This window comes from Nicotiana tomentosiformis, chromosome 8 (assembly GCF_000390325.3).
Source record: "Nicotiana tomentosiformis chromosome 8, ASM39032v3, whole genome shotgun sequence".
Classification (NCBI taxonomy): Eukaryota; Viridiplantae; Streptophyta; class Magnoliopsida; order Solanales; family Solanaceae; genus Nicotiana; species Nicotiana tomentosiformis.
The window spans coordinates 43,084,432-43,092,408 of NC_090819.1; the positions used below are offsets into that span (position 1 = coordinate 43,084,432).

The 7,977-nt window shown below is 37.4% G+C and overlaps 1 long non-coding RNA gene across 1 annotated transcript; it reads left to right on the forward strand.

The window, feature by feature from the left end:
• The first annotated feature begins 549 nt into the window (after window positions 1-549).
• On the forward strand, window positions 550-4,690 carry LOC138896641 (uncharacterized). Its single transcript, XR_011410019.1, has 2 exons — window positions 550-820; window positions 4,366-4,690. It is a non-coding gene; the product is annotated as an uncharacterized lncRNA (long non-coding RNA).
• Window positions 4,691-7,977: the final 3,287 nt, after the last annotated feature.

A 7,977-nucleotide genomic window follows, 5' to 3' on the forward strand; every position in this document is an offset into this window, starting at 1 on the left:
TGAAATGAAATAATCGTATTTTTTTGGAATCTTATCCATCTCCGACATATATAATTGAGCCCAAAGTTCAAGATGCTGCAAATCTACAGTACTTAAGTTATTAAATATATAATAGCTTAGTTATTCCAAGAAAATACTTCAATTACCAATGGCGCTGGTAGAATCAACTTCTTATTCTTCAACCAATTAGCTCTTTCAAGAAGATTGTTCGAATCCATGAAGAATCATTTGAAGAACAAACATTATGTAGGCGCATAATTAGCTCTATTGACATTAATATAACAATGATGTTTCGAATTAAGTATATGCAGAGATATATTATTCTTAAAATTTCTTTCTCAATTCGTACAATTGATATTCCAAAATTTTCAAAAAATCTTATCTAGATAGAGCTTGTTAGATAACAATACACATAACTCGTATCGGCCGTAGAAGAGCCTCAATTATAAAGTGAAGGGAGAAGTTCAGTCTTTATTCCTAAGGTTTTACTTATTACACTTTGGCCCCAACCTATATAATTCTAATATTTCCAGATTTAAAAGAAAAATATTCCCATCCCTTTCCGCCTTATCTGCCGTCCCAATCCCCATTTCGCACAGCTGATTCCTCCATTACAACTTGTTTTTCTTGCATTTAACACACATAGATCGTCTCCCTTGTTCCTCATTCCTCTCAAAGCTTCATTCTTTTGATTATCATTTACGGAGAAGAAATCGAAAAATTGGGGTTTATTTGGATCTATCGAATTTGGGGATGAAATTGGCTGTACATTGGATTGATAATTCATTCTAGGTGGTATATTGTGTAACTCCTTCATTTGGTATGTGTTTTCATCTCATCTTCTTCGTCATTGTTAGTTTGAGTTTCTGTAAATTTTATATGCACGGAGCTCGACCACTAGTATACAATAGACCACTGTTAGAATAGACCATTGGTTCACAATAGTCTGATGGGAAATTATATATTAGTATGCGGTCTATATTCTGGTGAATGGGTTAAGGGGCCAACTAGTTGGAATTGGAATTTCTATACAAAGGTTACAGTACCTACCTGTATACCTAGCAATTGTACATTTGATGAATTTGTTGATGTCTTCATTAAACGTGAAAAACTAACATGTTCCCCGAGATATTTGAATATTACATATATGCTTAACTCTGCGCTAAAGAGGGACAAGATTCCTCCTTCCTTCATTAAGAATGACAATGATTTGCAATCGTACCTCCTTGATGTTACAATTGATGGTATGAGACCTTGTGGTTGAAAAAAGAGTTTGAAGAAGGGGCTGAAGTTCATGTTTTAAGGTCTCATTAAGGTTTAAATGTCGTAGCTGCACCACCACCACCACCAATACAACCACCAATTTTAGAAGTAGAGGAGGAAAGAATGGTGAAAGATAGCTTCAGTGTATTTAGTCATGACTTGCATGATTTTGTTGATAATGAAATGAACGCATACGGTTCGAAAGATGCAGATGTAGCGGAAGATCTCCCATATATTGTCAGTCGGGCAGCTGGAGATATAGGCTTGGTGGACTCGTTAGCTACACAACATAGCCACCCTGATGGTACAAGTTTTTTCCTTGGAAAATATTTCGACAACAAATTGGATCTAATGAAATAGTTGGAGGTTGCTTCTCTGAAAATGCATTTTACATTTCGTATGAAGAACAACAATAGTAAATTAACTTCGGTGGCATGCCAAGATGTGAGTTGCCCGTGGAAGTTACGGGCTTTAAAGTATGAGAGTTGTGATAGGTTTTATATTACCAAGTACCATGGCGAGAACACATACAGGGTAAAACACATATCAAGCCATCATCCTAATGCATCGATGTAGACTTTGGGTGCATATTATCAGGAAGGATATGTTAATGGAAAAGGCCCATCCCTGCTAGATCTGAAGGATGATATTTTTGCAGATTTTAACCAAAATCTTACTTATTGGTGGAGCTGGAAGGTAGGTAAAATAGCTAAAGCTATGATCAGGGGTACTCAAGAAGAGGGGTATGCTTTGCTGGAAGCGTATCGCCATGTTATGCTGTCCTATAATGAAGGAAGTATTGTTGATTTGAAGGTTTGTGATAAATTGCATTTTAGATATTTTTTCTTATCGGTTGGAGCTTTCATTAAGGGATTCGCCCATATGAGAAAGGTTATTGCTGTTGATGGGACATTTCTGAGTGGCAAGTATGGAGGTTGCTTGTTGTCTGCTATGGCACAAGATACAGAGAATCACATTTTTTCAATTGCGTTATGTGTAGTCGATAAAGAGTGCGATCATTCTTGGACCTACTTTTTTGATCAGTTGCGGCACATTATTGATGACAGTGATGAATTATGCATTATCTGTGATCGGCATCTGTTTATTTGGAATAACTTCAAAAAAGGTTTTATTGCCTTTTTGCAAGCGTCACATTGCTGAAAATATGCGTAAGAGGTTTTATTGTGGAATTTTTATTAAGAATTTCTTTTCTGCCGTATAGTCATACAATACTAAGGAATTCTTTGACCATTTTCAGCAATTGCATGATAAAAGTAGGGAAGTAGCTTACTGCCTCGCAAATGAAATTGGGTTCCAAAAGTGGAGTAGGGCCTTCTTTCTAGGAAACTAATACAGGTATGGAGGTTGCTTGTTGTCTGCTATGGCACAAGATACAGAGAATCACATTTTTTCAATTGCGTTATGTGTCGTCACATTGCTGAAAATATGCGTAAGAGGTTTCATTGTGAAATTTTTATTAAGAATTTCTTTTCTGCCGTATAGTCATACAATACTAAGGAATTCTTCGATCATTTTCAGCAATTGCATGATAAAAGTAGGGAAGTAGCTTACTGCCTTGCGAATAAAATTGGGTTCCAAAAGTGGAGTAGGGCCTTCTTTCTAGGAAACTCATACAGCGTGTTGACAATAAATATTGAATATTCTCTAAACACAATGCTTAAGGATCAAAGAGACCTCTCGATTATTGGCCTATTCAATCATATTGTTCGAAAGTTTGCAGAAGAGAGGCATACTGAAATAAAAAATATTTTGACCCTCTTTGTTCCTTCTGCCGAAAAGACTATTAGGAATAATATGGTTGTCGGCGATGCACTCTGGGTGAATCAATTAGAGAATAACCAGTTCAGCATCATCGGTCACGGTAGATATATAGTAGTTGATCTGGATTTGAATACATGTTGTTGTCAGTTTGATTTGGAAAAAATACCCTGCCCACATGCAATGACAGCTCTGAGATTGAGCTTTGGGGATGAATATGATTTCTCCATTTATGAGCACTCCTCTCCGTTCTATAAGGTTTCAACATATTTGGATGCATATGAAGGAATCGTTCACACAATCCCTAAAGAAGAGAAATGGGTGGTGTCTGACGAGATTCAGTCCACAAAAATACTTCCACCCAATGTCGAGCCGACAAAGGGTAGAAGAAATACTAAGAGATGACCAAGCATTTTATAAGCTAGTTCTTCTAGCAGCAGGAAAAAAGGCAAAAATAAATATTCCATTTGCAAAGAACTTGGCCACAAGAAAATGACTTGCAAAGTAGTGTTATAGTATTCTTGATCTTTTAGCTACTGGTATTCTAATAAAGATAATTAACTCTTTTAATATTCTAGACTTGTTTGTAATCACTTGTTATTTCTACTATCAACTATTGCATTGCACATCATAGACTATTATTTTATAGTCAACCACAAGCATTGTATATTGTAGACCTATGATCTAGAATCGATCCCCTTATTTCAAGAAGGAGTCATGTGACCAACTTGTCTCATAGACTACTGTTTTAAAATCAACCACCCACATTGTGTATTATGGACCTATGATCTAGAATCAACCCCCTTATTTTAAGAAGTCATGTGACCTTCTATCGTAGACTACTGTTTTATAGTGAACCACCCACATTGACTATTGTAGACCTATGATCTGAATCAACCTCCTTATTTTAAGAAGGAGTCATGCGACCAACTTATCCAATAGACTAATATTTTACGATCAACCCCCTTATTCTATCTTCAACCACCTGTAATCAACCAATATTTTATTGTCAATCCCCATCAATATTTTTAATTTAACCAAAACTTATTGCGCTGATTTAGGTAGTCTATTGACAACCACTGGTTTAGGTAGTTAATCTAATGTCTAATGTGAATAAGCGCTGGCAGCCAATATGAAAAGGACTTGTCTAATTAATTGAAATCCATCGAAAATGCCAATTCAAAGCATCAATTCGTTTCTCAAAACTCTCAACAATCACGTCATTTACGAGAAGTCATATGGAAAGGCACCATTTAGTGTTAAATTCTGCCTATAAATATACTAGATCTGATGGAAAAATTTATTCATCATTCTTCCAAACAGGCCAACACTTAATAGAGAAATGCCTCCGAGGCCAAGGCCAAGCATGGACGCAATTTTCATCAGGGAATCACTGAATAAGCTCATCCGAGAGATCCAAGAAGACAGGGTGAGGCAAGAGATGAACTTTCGCCGTATCGCATGCATGTTGCAGAGTCTCCTTCGTAGGGCTGGTGCAAATATTCACCACTATGTTTGCCCAAGAAATTTCCCTCCCCGTGATCCTTCTTCCCTTGCAGTTTAATTTTTTTTCTTTAGTTAATGAAAAAAAACGTACGCTGCTGTGAAGGGAGTTATTTAATTAAAATATTTGTTTTAGGTTTTTGTCTATTTATTTTTCTACTTTGTTTTTAATTTTTCTGCCCTGTTTGTATTTTTCTACCATGGTTGTCTTCTTGTTTTTCCATTTTCGAACACTTAAGTGCAAAAAATCCCCAAAATGAAATAAATAGGTTCGAATAAAAACATACAACTCCGGGGATATAGATTTCAGTCTTCCAAATATATATATATATATATATATATATATATATATATATATATATATATATATAAATTTATATACAAATTATACTACTAGGCGTTCTGCCCAGTAGCTATTTTATTAATAATAAAAGAAAATAAAACTACAATGGAAGAGTACAAATAAGGGGGAAAAAAACTTTAGTAGTGTTGTTTCTATGCCTTGGCTATATAATCACTCCTCTGCGCCTCACTTTGCCTTTTGGTGGCAGCCTAATGTAGAGAATTATGGTGTAGCTGCCGGCAAAGTCTCACGAGGGCATATGATCTCATAGCCGCTTGAGTAAAATCCCAAAGGCATAGGACATAAGCAAACACCTACTGAGTTAGGCCTTACCTTACAAATCCTATTGAGGCATGAACAACCTCCTCTACACTAGCCAGCATGTAAAAAATAAGAACTAGCACAAACTAGATATTCTATGATTATCATAGAGTTTATAACATACTCTGTGATGATATTACAAATGATGATACTTAAAAATTGATAAAATAAAAAAAGGTAAAAATTTGAGTCTTGCCCCTCATTCTTCAACCTTGTGTACTCTTCAATTTGTAGATACCTGACTTCTTCTTCCAATCTCTTCAGTATGTATTCAAAATTAATTATTAATTTTTGGAACAATTGGACCTTGTTGACGTTGTTGCTGCAGCCACCCTTTGCTTTGCAACTCGCATTGGGAGTTGCCTAATGACAACACTTCTTTCATGTTAGGTATACAGGTTGAGGCTTGAGATTTAACATTTATGTTGTTGCTCTTACCTGAAGATTGCAGCTCTTGTGCACCTACTAAGAGTGCTAAATTGTGTTGTGTTAGACTGTCAAAAGTATCTAATTGTGCCGTTGGTAATTCCACTAAAAATGGGCTGCCACCTTCAATTTCCTTGTCATCTCTATCTTCAAAAACAACTTCATCATCATCCTCTTTTTCCTCAACTTGATCAGTCCACAATTTTCTCTGTACCACCACTCTATTTAAGCATGCTGTTTGTGCTTCCATAGGTGTGTTTGAAGAAGTAGTTATTTTCAATTCCCCATGTGCTGCCTTCTCAATTCCAGTTGAATTTTGTAGTTGTGTAGCCTCGACATTCCTAACCATATTGCGTGTGGAAGCCGTATACTTTGCTGCCTCGCCTCCAAAAATAGCAGTAGGTTTAACCACTCTAGTTGTTGCCCATTCTGCAAAATTGTTTGTTGCAGCAGTATCATTTAGCTTTGAAATCATAGGCTCACGATTCATCTCCTTATGACCTCTAGACATTATGTACTCCAATTCCATGACATCTACACGCTCAGTAGTTCTTTCATCCCTAAGATGAGAATTATAATCTTGCTGCACAACCGAAAAATAAAATGGCAAAGCTGGAGAAATCTGTGCAGGTGCATAGAATTGAGCACCTGCTTCTGAAGGTGTTTCACTGTTAGTGGCTTGTTCATCTTTATCCTCTTCATCCTCAGTCACATTAGAAATCTGTGCAGGTGCATAGAGTTGAGCACCTGCTTCTGAAGGTGTTTCACTGTTAGTGGCCTGTTCATCTTCATCCTCAGTCACATTATCGGAATCATAATCCTCTTCATCCTCAGTCACATTAGCAATAGTATCAAAAGGATTTTTGCTTCTTCTTGCGTATGTACTATTTCTTGAGCTATTTATTGGAGCACCTGTAACTTCTGAATTCTGCTTCTATTTTACACTATTTGGTGATGCTGAATGCATGGTTTTTGATGTTGCCTGACTTTCAATCTGTTGCACTCTCTTTCCATTATCGTCCATGACTGGTTCACTCACCAGAACACCAAAAGAGTTAGAGGTGTTAACTTCCTTTGATGTATTTACCTGACTTGTGTGTACTGGAGCATTCCTTTTATTTGGAGATGCATTTTGTCGATGCACCACCGACCAACCTCCTACATTTGTATTTTGTACTGCTTCAAGTAAGTGCCCAGCTCCCTTAACCAAAGAAATATCACCCATGCCTGTAGCTCTGTCCACATGCCTTCGATCGTGGCCCTCGACCCTGGGCTCGATCTGGGCTTCGATCGTGGCCCTCGACCCTGAGCTTGATCTGGGCTTCGATCGTGGCCCTCGACCCTGAGCTCGATCTAGGCTCACATCTGGGCTCGATTTCTGGGCAGAAGCAATTTCCAACAAAAGGAAATTGCAGCAGCTGTTCTAGTTCAATTTTTGATCCGTTAACCATCCGCAACTCACCCGAGGCCCTCGGGACCTCAAACAAATATACCAACAAGTCCTAAAATATCATACGAACTTAGTCGAATCCTCAAATCACCTCAACAATGCTAAAATCATGAATTACACCCCAATTCAAGCCTAATGAACATTGAAATTTCTAATTTCTACAACAACTCCGGAACCTATCAAATCACGTCCGATTGACCTAAAATTTTGCACACAAGTCCTAAATGACATAACAGAGGTATTCCAATTTTCAGAATTGGATTCCGACCCCGATATTAAAAAGTCAACCCCCCGGTCAAACTTCTCAAAAATAAAACTTTTGGCATTTCAAGTCTAATTCCTCTACGGACTTCCAAATAATATTCTGGACATGCTCCTAAATCAAAAAATCACCATACGAATCCATTGGAATCATCAAAATTCAAATCCGAGGTCGTTTACAGATAGGACCATATCCGGTCCACTTTTCTAACTTAAAATTTTCAATTATGAGACTAAGTGTCTCATTTCACTCCGAGTTCCTTCCGGACTCGAACCAACTAATCCGATATAATATAATATAGCTGAATAATACAAAAAGAGGTAGGAATGGGGAAAACAGGGTTATAACTCTCGAAACGACCGGCCGGGTCGTTACAATTTCCTAACAAGAGGAGCAGGTTCCTAAGTCGTCTCCTCATCCTCAACCTCTACAACATCGGCCGAAGGCACATCCTCCTCATCAATAAGTCTAATTTTCACAAGCCTTCTCCTTTTCTTTTTTTCCTTATTCTCCTTCAAAGTACTATCAAGAGCAATCTTTTTATGTTGCCTGGTGGTGGGTCGTTTAGGAACATACTCCTTTTTGGCTGTCCCACCACTCCAAGCAGCGAGAAATTGAGCTAGAGACAGA